The 13,519-nt window shown below is 38.7% G+C and overlaps 1 protein-coding gene and 1 non-coding gene across 6 annotated transcripts in view; one reads left to right on the top strand and one right to left on the bottom strand.

Moving 5' to 3' along the window:
* Positions 1-12,757, bottom strand: part of AP1G1 (adaptor related protein complex 1 subunit gamma 1) — an 87,317-nt gene extending 74,560 nt beyond the window's left edge. For 4 of the 5 annotated variants that reach the window (XM_045293586.1, XM_045293585.1, XM_045293587.1 and 1 more), the window contains exon 1: positions 12,497-12,757. The gene's annotated coding sequence lies outside the window, so the exon portion shown is untranslated. The remainder of the gene's footprint in view (positions 1-12,496) is intronic. The other variant, XM_045293588.1, reaches the window with a different exon arrangement.
* On the top strand, positions 3,020-3,121 carry LOC115870797. The gene has a single exon (XR_004046925.1). It is a non-coding gene; the product is annotated as a U6 spliceosomal RNA (small nuclear RNA).
* Positions 12,758-13,519: the final 762 nt, after the last annotated feature.

Genomic DNA, 13,519 nt, shown 5'->3' with positions numbered 1-13,519 from the left:
TGGGTGAAGGGAGATGTCGGACAGGGCAAGATATGACAAAATAATAATTTACTCATGAGTGAGGGGGAAGCGGAGAGGGAGGGAAAAAATGAGGACCTAATACCGGGGCTTAAGTGGAGAGAAAATGTTTTGAGAATGATGAGGGTAATGAATGTACAAATGTGCTTTACACAATTGATGTACGTCTGGATTGTGATGAGTTATATGAGCCCCTAATAAAATGATTTAAAAAAGAAAAGACCCCCAAAACAAATAAATAGGATCAACATCCAATTTAACACTGATAAAAATATTTTTTTCCTGCCTAGTATTAATTAAAAAAAAAACATCTTATGCAAAAAAAAAATCTTAAGTTTTCTCAATGATCAAATGTCACAAAATTCTTAAAACAATATTTTAGCTTTTTATAAGGAAACCTACAGCCTGACACCTGACTCACTTGAAACTTGCCAGATTCTACAACCTCTGACCCATTCCTTTGTGATCAATCCCACAATCGTGTACATGTAAGGGGGTTTTTAACAGTTTAATTAAAAACTCCATGATCTATTATAATACTAGGTGGGGAAAAGAAAAAAAGTTTTATTGGTGTTAAATAAAATATTAATCCTATTTACTTTTTTTTGGCCTTCCATTTTTGAAATCCCTTTATGTAAGCTTTGCTGGGTTTGCTTCTCTGGACATCTCGGCCTAAGGCACCTTGTTTGCAAAAATGGAGAAGCCACACCACAAGTGGACATCCCCTCACAGAGGGATCACAGGGAAGAGATGAGCCAGTCAAGGTGCAGTATAGAACCAATGAAACACACAACTTTCCTCTAGCTCTTTGGTGCTTCCTTCACCCCACCTTCATGACAATTCTACCTTACAAATCAGATTGGACCAGAGCATGCACACTGCTACGGATAAGAACCCGAAACACAGGGAATCCAGGGTAGATAAACCCTCAGGGCCAACAAGGAGAGCAGAACTACCAGGAGAATTAGGGAAGGATGGGGCAAGAAAGAGGGAATCAATCACAAGGATTAACCCAGATCCCACTCCCAGGGGTACGAATAACAGAAATGTGGGTGAGGGGCGATGGAAGACAATTAAGATACGGAAATAATAATATATAACTTATCAAGGGCTCATGAGGGAGGGCAGGCAGGGGAGCAAGGGGAAGAAATGGGGGGGCTGATATTAGGGGCTCTAGTGGGAAGCGAATGCTGTGAAAATGATGATGGCAACATATGTGCAAATGTGCTTGACACACTGAACGAAGGTATGGATTGTGATGAGATATAAGAGCCCCCAATAAAAGTATTTTTTTAATTATTTTAAAGAAAAAAATATGGACTTGTACAAGACCCTAAAAAAGTAATGTTGAAACATGAACATGAACAAAGTAGGATTGATACTTTCAATTAAAAAAAATACTATAAAAAAACAAAAAAACAAACAAAAAAATACTATAAAGCTTCAGTAATCAAACCAGCTTTTTACTGATGCAACAACAGACATGTGGACCAAGGAGATAAAATTGAGAATCTAGACATAATTCATAGATCTATGGTCAACTCATTTTTCACAAAGATGCTAAGCATCGTCAATGGGGAAAAGGAATAGTCTCTTCAACAAACAATGCTAGAGCAACTAGATTTGCACCACCAAAATAATGGAGCATAATCCATACTTCACACCATATATAAAAACTAACTCAAAGTGTACCAACAATTTAAACTAAAACCATAAAACTGTTAGAACAAAACAGAAGTAAAACTTTGAAACCTAGTTTTCAGCAATTCTTATAAATGACACCAAATGTATGAATAAGAGACAACATGGATACATTGAACTTGATCAAAATTTTGAACTTTTGTGCATCAAAAGCCTTTAACAACAGAATAAAGAGACAACCTACAGACAAAGAGAAAAAAATTTTAGGAATCCTATGTCTGAAAAGGGTTTCCATCCAGAAAATATAAAGAACTCCTACAACTCAACAACAAAATGACAAATCCAAGTCAAATAAATAGGATTTTTTTCTATTACTGGACTTGGGCAAACTATAGTTGATTCCTACTAGTTATATCCCAAGAAGCCACTGGTAACACTGAATTTTAGTGAATACTCAACCGCTGCTCTTTTGAAAATACAGGGCTAGGTTTCCAGAACTCTCTAGTCACAATATTTTCATCAACCAATCAATACATAATATTGTATTGTTTAATTATATTTAATTGTATTGTTTCTGTTTAATCCTTCCATGATCCCTGGTATTTGAAGCCTACCTACATTTTTCTTCTCTGAGGTTTACAAGGAAGCTATTTTCCTCGGAACATGTATCCAACTGTCAGGAGGAGACACATATAAAAGGTGTTTGAATCAGAAGGAATAGGCATGTGCTAAAAATTATTTTTGTAACAGAATACTGTATGATGGTATGCTTTTTTTTTACATGCATGGTTAGTGTTTTATTTTTTGAAGAATGGTTCTAAAACATCACACTAAATCAGGTTGAAAGGTAAAGTTTAAAATAGACCGTTTTATAAGGATAAGTTGTAACATATGTAATGATGGCTCATTCTACAAAATCTTGATCTCAGAGCATATGATACACCTCGTTGGCAGGAGCACCAGGTATTCCAAACTAGCCAGTCATTTTTCTCTTGTCTGCATAGACTTCTCGTTAGCTGCCTTCTGCTTTTGTTGCATGATCTCAGAATCCCTCTGCTTCCTCTGAGAGGTAGTCAAGCTATCTTTTTCCCTTGCTAATCTCCTGGGTTTTCTTCATGTTTTTCTGGCGGGCAAGCTCTCTTTCACAGGGACAGAGCCTGGGAGAGAGCGACCCGGAGAAGAAAAGGTTCCCTCGCACCACCCGCCGACCAGGAAGGCAGCGCGCCACCCTCCACAGGGCGACGCCTCTGCAGATGGTATGCTTTTGCAAAACATTTTTCTCTTTTGACTTTTTTACTTAGAGATAAGCCTTGTAAATGCAATTCTGGTTCCTGTGCATTATTTAAGGAACCAAGATGGCGTGCTCGCTTCGGCAGCACATATACTAAAACTGGAGCGATAGAGATTAGCATGGCCCCTGCACAAGGATGACACGCAAATTCGTGAAGCGGTCCATATTTAAAAGAAAAAAAAAAGATGGCATTGTGGGTTGGAGATGGGGTTACTAAACCACCAGGTCAGTGGTTCAAACCCACCAGCCACTCTGTGAAGAAAGATAAAAGACTGTTTCCATACAGGTTCAGAAATCCTTTATAAGGTCATTAAGGAGTTGGAATGACTTGATGGCACTGGGGTGGGAGTACACTATGCTGCCTTTCTCGATTTCATGTTCACAACACATTAAAAAAAATTTTTTTTACAAATACATTTTTAGATACCATGAATTATAAATACCTATCAAGGGATCTAGGAATCCCTGATGGCTTAGTGATTACATGTTGGGCTGCTAACCACAGGGTAACAGTTCAAAAAACCACCACCTGCTCCATGAGAGAAAGACAGAGTTTTCTACTCCAGTAAAGAGCTATCTATAGGCTCATGTGCTTGACACAATGGATGTATGGATTGTTATAAGAGCTGTAAGAACTCCCAACAAAATGATTAAGATTTTTTTTTAAAGTTACAATTTCAAAACTCACAGGAGCAGTTTTACTCTGTCCTATAGAGTCACAATGAGTTGGCATCGATTCGATGGCAGTGAGTTTGGCTTTTTGGTTTTATCAAGGGATGCAGAAGGTGTTGCAGAGTCCAGAGGGACATAATCTGTTCCATTAATTCTACTCCTTCTTTGAATTCAGAGGGACACATATGCCCCACTTAATTTCACCGTAACAAGTTTTTAATTCCACTCCAGCGTCCAGAGGAACATTACGTATCATGTAATCCTACCCCAGAATCCAGAGGATATATGTGTCCCATAAGATATGTATAAAAATCTGAATTTCTCAAGTTGGCCTGAGCAGACCTCGGCTCCAGACTCTTGCAAAGTTCCAGGCATTTCTCCCCTAACCCCTCAGAGTTTATATTTTCTATTTCTCTGTGTATTTATATAAAAATATATTAAATATTTTTAAAAATCTGAATTTCATTAAAAATTTCAGAAATTTTCCTTGATTTAGTACTCAATGAAAACACACAGTGTTGGGAGGGAGGGGAAAAATGAGGACCTAATGTCGGGGGTTTAAATGGAGAGAAAATGTTTTGAGAAACGATGTACAAATGCGCTTTACACAATTGATGTGTGTATGGATTGGGATAACAGTTGTATGAGCCCCTAATAAAATGTTTAAAAAAAAGAAAAAAAAGAAAACACACAGTGTCAACAGAAAATAAAGTGGAAACTGGGTCTGAAAGGGTTAAATCCACCTTATTTAATATACATTGTTGATTCATTAACATTGAACCTGCCAACAGCATTTTTTTTAAGCATTTTTAATCATATCGGAAACTAGCTTATCTCTGTTAAGTCACACTTTGGAATTTGAGATAGTACTTAAGCAACACTCTTATCACAATTTAAAACAGAAAAACCACCAATGAAAAGCACAAGAATTAGAAAAATGTGACATTAACTAGACTGGACATTTGTTTACAGTATGTGAGCCAAGACAAGAAAGCAGAATGTTACCTTGCTTACTCAACTTCAGCTAGGAACATGTTACAAGGGATTCAATATTTTCACTGTTTCAAAATCGAACACTAAAGTGCTACAGAATGCTGGTTTTGGAATTACATATACATTTTGGCAGATAGAAAAAAAACAAAGGCAAAAGTCTTGAATAGACATTTCACCAAAAAAGACATACAAATACCCCAATCAAAACATGAAAAGATATTCAAGGGCATTAGAGAAATATACATATCAAAACCACTTTACCACCTCCCCGCCCTTACACTTGAAAGACTAAAACCAGAAAAAGACAATGATAAGGGTTTGGTTTTTTTTGCTTTCTAAACCTGAAAATAAAATTTATTGATATTTGATTCTACAAGTCACATGTAAATGACCTTCAACAGAATGCCATAACTTAGTGATGCCAGGTGCAAACTATACCAGGTAACTGTTGGAAGAGGTAACAACAAAGAATATACAAAATATTTTTGGAAAAAAAATTTTTTTTTTGCAGCATTTTATCGTAAACTTGTTTTGGTTTTTGTTTAATTACAATATCCCTGTAGGTAGTTAAAACAACAACAAAAAACATTTCTTGTAAGTCCAGCTTGCACGTATCATCAATACACGGAAAAACATAAGGCTAATTTATTTTTGGAACCCAACAACAAAGCAATCTAGTAAAAGCCACCATCGTTACCCAACTATTATAATAATATTTTAAATTATGTAGTTTGAATTGTATATGCTAAAGTGCTTCATGTGTTACAGGTATGTACTGTTGTTTTCATTTCGATAGTCACTGATTTTGTCCAATTTCCTGGTTGTAGCTACAATATTGTGACATTATTTATGACCTGATATCATTAACTTTTTGAAAATGAAGTAGAAATTAAAGGGAAAAAATTTAAGATTTTTTGCTGAGTTACTAATGTTTTGTTATAACCTTTATTAGTTACAAGTAACAATAATGTAATTCAATATAGGAAGATTTTACAGAACAATTGTGTTGGTTATATTCATGTACACTAAGAAATATTAAAATTAAGCAATTTATATAACTATATATTTATAAATAACATATACAACTATGTAACATACTCTGATTAAAATTAAGAATAAACATTACTAAGGATTCTGTATGGTCCGGTACGGAAGGCACCATGAGTTAATAACCACACTGGGTAACACCAAGTCTAGTGATATCAGTGGTACACTACTTTTTGGCTCTATCATCAACCAATTAGAACAGACCTGGGTAACTGCACACTTTCTCCATACTATTTTTACTCATATCATCTGTCTTGTTGAAAGAGTACTGTGAGGCACTGTGCTATGTACTAAAAAACCCACTGTCATCAGTCAACTAACGTACTCATAGAGACCTTACAACACAGAATAGATCAACCCCAGAGTCTCCAAAGGTAAAATATTTATTAAAGTCTATGATTCACTCAGCAGAAGAAAGATGAGATTGTCTGCTCCCATAAAGATTTAGTCTCAGAAACCCTATGAAGGAGCTCTACTCTGTCCTACAAGGTCAATATGAATCAGAGGGCAGTGAGTTTTAGTTTTAATTTTTATGGAAGCAGAGTTTGAATTGGTGACCTTGGACAACTGAAGACTTAACCACAATTAGGGGCACCACCAAGGCCTCTTTGTTATGAACTAGATAACATAACAAATTGAGTAATAACTGGGCCAATAGATAACCTCATGATACACAAAGACTGAAGTTGGCAAGGTTTTAATTTTTTAGGATCCACAATCAATGTTCATGGAAGCAGCAATCCATGTTGTATTGCATGAGGCAAATCTGATGCACAAAACCTCTTTAAAATGTTGAAGAGAAAAAATACATAAATTGTTGAAGAACCCAGATGTCATTTTAAGGACTAAGGTACACCTGACCTAAGCCATGGCATTTTCAATTATTTCATATGCACGTGAAAGCTAGCCAATGAAAAAAAAAAAAGACCAAAGAAGAAAGAATGACTTTGAATTATAGTGTTGGAAAGAACACCGAAAAATACCAAGGACTGCAGGAAGAACAAATTTGTTCTGGAAAAAGCAAACAGAATGTTTCTTAGAAGAGACATGGCAAGGTTTTATCTCACATCCTTTTTAGACATCTTATCAGATGAAACCAATCCCTGGGCAAGGACATCATGCTTGGGTCACAGAAAAAGAGGAACACCATCAAAGAGATGTACTGACCCAGCTGCAACAACGGGATCAAAGGTAACAACAACGTGAGGGTGATGCACGACCATGCATTGTTCCATTCTGTTGTACTTGGAATCACTAGGAGTTGGAAGCACCAGCAGAAAAGTTCAAGGGAAAACAGAGAACTACGTTAAAAAGTGATACACACCTTTGCCTGAGGGTATCAAGAGGAAAATTAGACACACCAGGTGAAAAGGAGAAAGAAAAGCATTCCTGGGATAGGTATAACCTGTATAATGAGAATGAACAAAAGCACATGGAGTAATTAAGGAACAGTCAAAAATTCAGTGTGTGTAAACAAAAATAATACAGGCAGAAACTGGTAATGTCAAAGTATAAGCTACTTCCTTGTCCCACTTTCTTAAAAACAGCATTTATTCAACTTTTATCAAGGAAAGTTTCTAAAGAAAATGCAGAAATACATGCCCTCCTCTCTCACTGATAAGAGACATGGTTCAATACATGTTTAAAACAGAATATTTTATGATGGTTTTTGTTCTATCAAAAGAGTAGGCAGATCTTCCAATAATGCTTCTCCCTTCAACAACCATACTAAAAGCCATATCGACACAGATGGAATTAACTCTGTAACACTTGCCTATTTCTAGGTAGTTTTCCAAACCAAAAATCCCAAATCAATGTTTCACCATACTTTTAAAGGTTTGATGCCTTCAATTTTACCCAAAAAAGTGAAGGGAACCAATTATTTTGTATAGACCACCAAAATAAAGTAATCTAAGAATTAATATCCTTTCCTTTGCTTCAGTTTCAAACTGAACAATTTTCTAATAACGAAGTTTAGTAAATACCTACATTGAATTGGGCTGTAGAAACACTAATTAGATTTGATTTTGAGCTATACAACTGTATAATCAGTTATAAAAGTTTGCTCATATTCAAATATTGTACATCAGCTATAACAATCTTAACTTTAACCATAAGATTTGTGAGAAAGGTAGTATTTTAAGTTATTCCATTCCTAAAAGCTAAGCTCATATATTTCTCTCATTTGGTAGTCTCAATAATTCAAAACATTAACCCAAAGACATACAATAAGAAACATTTGGGAAGCTCAGTACCATACAAATATAACCAGATAAAATAAGCAAGCTAAATAAAGTTAGCAAAGCCAACTGTATACCAGGTTACACTATGACTATTGTACTTTAACAACAGAGAAAGAGGTATCAAAACTACTTGTCATCATTGTGGTAAAGAAAGCAGATGGTGTAGGGCTATCAATTGAAAGTGTCTGGAGTCTTAAAGGCTTGAATTCAAAAAAGCAGCCATCTAAGCAAGGAGGTAACTAAATCCACTCAGAAGCATACCAGCTTTTGTGATCCAAAGATGACAATTACAAAATTCGAATATTGTGAAGAGAAAATTATCAGAGCTAAAATTAAGAACACCCAAATTTGGAAAAGGTTATGGAAGACAGTGGGATCCCAAAACCGATCTGCAGTGGGAGCCCCAAACTCATGGGCAGACCGAGCTGGGGCAGATCCACTCTAGCCAAAGGAAGAGTCCTGAACAGCCTTACTACCAGGCAGAGACCACTGCAATCAAGTTTATGCGGGATTGAACCGGTACCAGGCCAGCTGTCTTCCCTACAGACAAAACATGAATTAGTACTGGGTGCGACTATCTCTTAGATATCCCATGACAGAAATTTCTTCCCTGGCTTTTTGCATGTTGATGGGTGTCTTCTCCTTCTTATGCATCATTTGTATTTTTGCCTTTATACTAATATTATCTGATGCTTACCACTTTTGTGCAATTTGTCCTGCAGTTTTCTGTTGGGTTGCCAGCTGTGAAGCACAGGAGGAATGGATGTATGATGACAACAATTACAAGATGTTGTGTCCCTACAACAGGGCTGAGGGATGGGCGACTGGGAGTAAACAGCAAGGGGGGGAGGGGGGAAGGAGCACTAGAACTGATACTGATTGCACAGTTGTTTGAACTATTCAATTGTATGATACGTGAATTATGTGCCAATAAAACTGTTGGGGGGAAAAAACTACTTGCCTTCAAAATGTCTAATTATTCGTAAAGTACAGAGGTCACATATATTTCCCCATCTTTAAAAAAAACTAAGTTTATTGGATTTTCCATTGACAACAATTATAACTTATTAACTTCCACCAATGATCCGAGTAACTTTAAAAAAGCAAAATGTACAAGGAAAAGAGTATTTCTCAGTTCAACACACTATTCTAAACCCTATTCTTTCATACCCAAGTTTTAGTTACTATGATTCAACAAATTTGGCAAGTGTGGACATTTTTCACTTTTGGACCTTTCAAACTTTGACAGATTGTTCTAGCAACCAGAACTTAAGCCAAAGTGTTTTGCTACTCCTTCCAAAAAAGAACAAATTTAGTGCCATTGAGTGGATTCTGACACATAATGACCAGATCTTCCGGGGCGTCACATAGATAAAATTTCCTACCAAAAACAAACAAAAAAACACCTGGAAAAATTCTAATATAGAACATTTTGACAACCACATAATTTTCAAAACCTAAAGTCAAAAAGTGTGGTTACATAAACCTATATGCTCTCATTTTAAAATTGCTAGTTACTTTAAATTTATTCTACCCTACATAAAAATGAAAGTCGATGTCAAGAATTTAACCAATCAAAAAAAAAAAAAGAATTTAAACAATTCATAAAGCAAAGATGCAATTAAAACACCTAAAGCAACCAATTTTAAGTTAAAAACTGTTGCAGTTTGAAGACAGGTAAGAGTTTTCGATTTTTCTGAAGCTAACTCTGAGACCATTAAGTTCTGCTATACAATGCAAATAAGGGGATTAGCATTATGAAAATCTGTTTTTGTATGCAGCTTCTCAATTCAATATCTTTAAAAATAATCTTAATGGTTTGGGAAAATGATTCAACTTGTTTAATTTTGTATGAATTCAAAGTTTTTATAAAAGTCACTTTAAAAAGTATTTTTTATATATACTGGATTAAGACTTTTTTAATATTGGAAGATTACTACCAGGGAGGGCACTACTGGAAATTTTTGTAGTTTATAATGCCACTCTAAAATTTACAATCAAATAAAGCCCCACCATCAATGAAAGCTATCAAAGACAGAAACTGCTGCCTAAAGAAAATGAATTGACTTTTCCTAAATTCCAGTGTCAATTTCAAGTGTAATTCCAACAGCCATGGGCAAAGACATTCAAGTATATGCTGATCAATTGGAGGTGCCCTAAACAGCATATCATTTGCCAGGCAAACTCTAAAATTGAATACAAACCCAAAGATTGAATGGCATTTAAATATCAGTACATTAAACCATTCAGTTAGTGTTTGACCATTAACTGCAACGTGCAGTTCTCCAAGAAAGATGAGGCAATCCGCTCCTGCTTCAGGGACCCTCTGCAGGGCAGCCCTGGTGTGCTTATGCACTGGGCTGCTAACCTCAGAACGAGCAGTTAGAAACCCAAAGGGGTAGTTCCACAATGTCCTATAAGGTCTCTATGACTCGGAATCACCTCCATGGCAATGAGTTTGGTTGTTTTGTGGTTGTTGTTTTTGGATGACTCACACACTAGATGGCAGTGGCAATGGGTACATTAAAGTATTAAATGAATGATTAAAGAACACCTAATAGCTCCAGCAATATTTTGTTTAAACATAGAAATGGAACATTTTAGTATAATCAAGAAGAGGATACTTGCCAAAGAGTGAGTATTCCATAGGTGTTTGGTGTTTAAACAGAAACCATAAGTTGCCAAACTTTTTGGTTTACTGCCCCTTATGGAGGGCGGGAATCTCAGTGCATCCCTGCCAATTACAACGTGTGTACTATAGCCCATAATTCAGGGTAAAGTGTAGGTATCTATCTGCTTTTGCTGCCGCCCCAGATTGATCCAGTGCCTCGGGGGAGGGGGTGGGGTGGGGTGGTATTGCCCATTCTGGGAAACACCTGCTTTAAATAACAGTAGAAAAATACCAAACCTTTCTGGAATTTACAAACTCACTTACCTAACAGTAACTAATAATATTTTTTAAATTTTTCCTTAAAACAAATGTGAAGGAGTCCTTTGAATATTAACAATGAAAACATTCAAAATTCTAGCAAGGCAACCTATGAACAGTAATTTATATATTGTCTCAATTCAATAACTTAGTAAAATGTACTGACATATTATCAAGCATATTATTATATATTAGAAGTATTAAACAATTTGACTCCATCTACATTGCAAATTCAAATTTCAGTAGCCACTAGACTACAGTCTTAAATAAGTTATTTCTCTTTTGCAGATACCCAGGCTGAGATGTGAAATAAGGATAGCTGAATCATACTTGCCTAACTTGAAATGTAGGAAACAATGAATGAATTGATTTGAAATACTTTTATTCAAGCATGCTACATTGCAAACATACTTTGCAAGTAGAATAAAAGTGGTGAGATTACAAGTACTGGAGGGCCCACATTTTTCCGGCATACAAAAAAAAGTTGAAGTCAATGCTTAAAACCCAACTACCCTGAGAAAACCCATTACAAAAAGTCAACTCAGTCTTTTTTTTAAAAATTTCACAATAAAGAGGAAAAAGAGAAATCACTGAACCACTCCAAAATCAGTCAGGAAGATCATTACTGCACAAAAACCTGAATGTTAAAATCACTAAGAAATCTTCATCCCTCCCTTCTGTTATTAATCTCTGTAACAATCAAGTTACTCTTTTCTAGCTCTCTCAGATTAATATTCTTCAAAGGCTTTCCATGCCCGGGGCTATCTAACACCAACAAAAACATACCGAAAAAGCACCAAGAAAAGCTCAATGTTCCGCAAAGGAGGGTAATCCACAAGGATGTAATTATTTGACACTTCCTCCTACACACACACAAACCCACTTAATTTGCTTTCCACACGTTTACTAATCAATGAAGTACATATACTTTGACGGATCTTTGACACCAAGTCCTAACAGAGAACCACCAACCGTCCCAACTCTTTCAGGCAGTCGGAAAGATGGAGAGAATTCATAGAATATGACGCCCACGGGACCAAGAGTTTGTGAAGGGCAACTGGGGTACTCGCAGGTCAAGTTCAAAGAAAACAACAGCCAAAAGATCACAAAACGGACTTGAGAAAGAAGTCAGTGGGTCGGAAGGTTAAAGGAAGGCGAGGTCCATGTCCGGTTCGGCGGGGATGGAGTTGTCGGGACCCACAGCAATTAACCCAACATCGGAACATGCGGAGGGGAGTCAGTGAGAGACTCGACCCGGTTACCGGAGAGAAGAACGCTGGTACGTGGCTCGCGGAAGCCGCGGGGGTGGGGCCCGCCCCGCTGCACCCCGGCTCCCTGAATGAGCCCTCCAAGAAGGATCGCACACCCAAAAAGTCAATGGGTTCAAGGAGGCCCGCCGCGGCCCCGCCACACCACGGCACGGACGGCAGCCACGCGCCGCGCCGCCGGCTCCGAGGCCTCGGGGGCCGCCGTCCAGAAGTCGGAGCAGCCCCGGGGGCTCCAGGCCCCTCCTGGCCCAGCCTCCGTTCTCACCTCTCGCCCCCCCCCCCCACCAGCCTAGAACGGGACCCCTGAGGTTGACAGGAAGCTTCCGGTCAAGTGCTCGCGGACACCACAGGCCAGAAGAAGCAATGTGCTCTCGGAGCCGAGAGTGACACTCACCGGCCCGAGACCTCGAAGGAAACCGGCAGCTCCGGGGGCGGCGGCGGCAGTGGCGGCAGGAACCGAACATCCAAAATGGCGGCTCCCTCGGCCTCACCACCGCTACGGCAGGCGGAGGGATCCTCGGCAGGGAGGGAGGGTTTCACGAGCTTCGCACACTGCCGCAGAGACTTGGGGTGCGCGTTCGCCTCTCCTGATGGACTCCGAACCCGTGAGTGCGCCTTCTCGCGCCTCTCCTGCCGGATGACCCAGGAAGTCGGGCGCTGCCGAGGACTATTTGCCACGGAGGAGGCACCTGCAGCTGGCAGAGCGACGCTCCGCGTACCGAGGTCCGGGGCTGTCACTGATGACGCGAGACGCTGCTGCCGAGTCACCGCTGCGAAGAGTGCAAGCCAGAGGGATCCGGCCAGCCCCGGAGCTGGAGGACATTGGTTCCGCGTGCGGGGGCAGGGCGACGGGGGAGCAGCGGGGCCACCTGATCTGGGCGGAGCTGGGCAAAGTCACCGGGAAAGGGAGAGGGGCGAGGCAGGTGGAGGGGGGAGTGCGCCGAGTTAACCCTATAACGCCGAGCGCGACGTTTTATATATTTATATATTTATTTATAGTTGTACTATATATTGATCGCTAAGAAAGTAAAGAATAAAAACAAAAAAATTTTTTTCCTGAAATTAAAAATTCAGGCGTTATTTAAATCTCAAACACGCCGAAGTCACAGATTTTCTTATCATTTTTTTGCGTGAAGAGTGAGCCGATGATAGAGTCCACGCACGCGAACGCCAGCACTGGACACGTGTTTAAAACTCTACGGGTCTTCGTTTCCTCTTACGTGAAAAGTAGGATTGAATTTAGAGAAGGGGCTTTCTGTATTTGTCTTCATCCACCAATGACTTGAGCCACACACCGTCGAACCAGGTAGTACCTGGCTTGATAAATAATTACTGACCAAGAATATTTTCCATGGGAATATAAAGAGAGCCTTGATATCTGGGCCCACTTAAAGGGAAAGTGAGCTACCTAGACTAA

Source organism: Echinops telfairi, unplaced genomic scaffold, assembly GCF_000313985.2.
Source record: "Echinops telfairi isolate 266 unplaced genomic scaffold, ASM31398v2 ScPeMD7_2291;HRSCAF=2852, whole genome shotgun sequence".
Classification (NCBI taxonomy): Eukaryota; Metazoa; Chordata; class Mammalia; order Afrosoricida; family Tenrecidae; genus Echinops; species Echinops telfairi.
The sequence above is the reverse complement of the archived record's forward strand: the minus strand, read 5'-3'. Positions and strand labels throughout refer to the sequence as shown.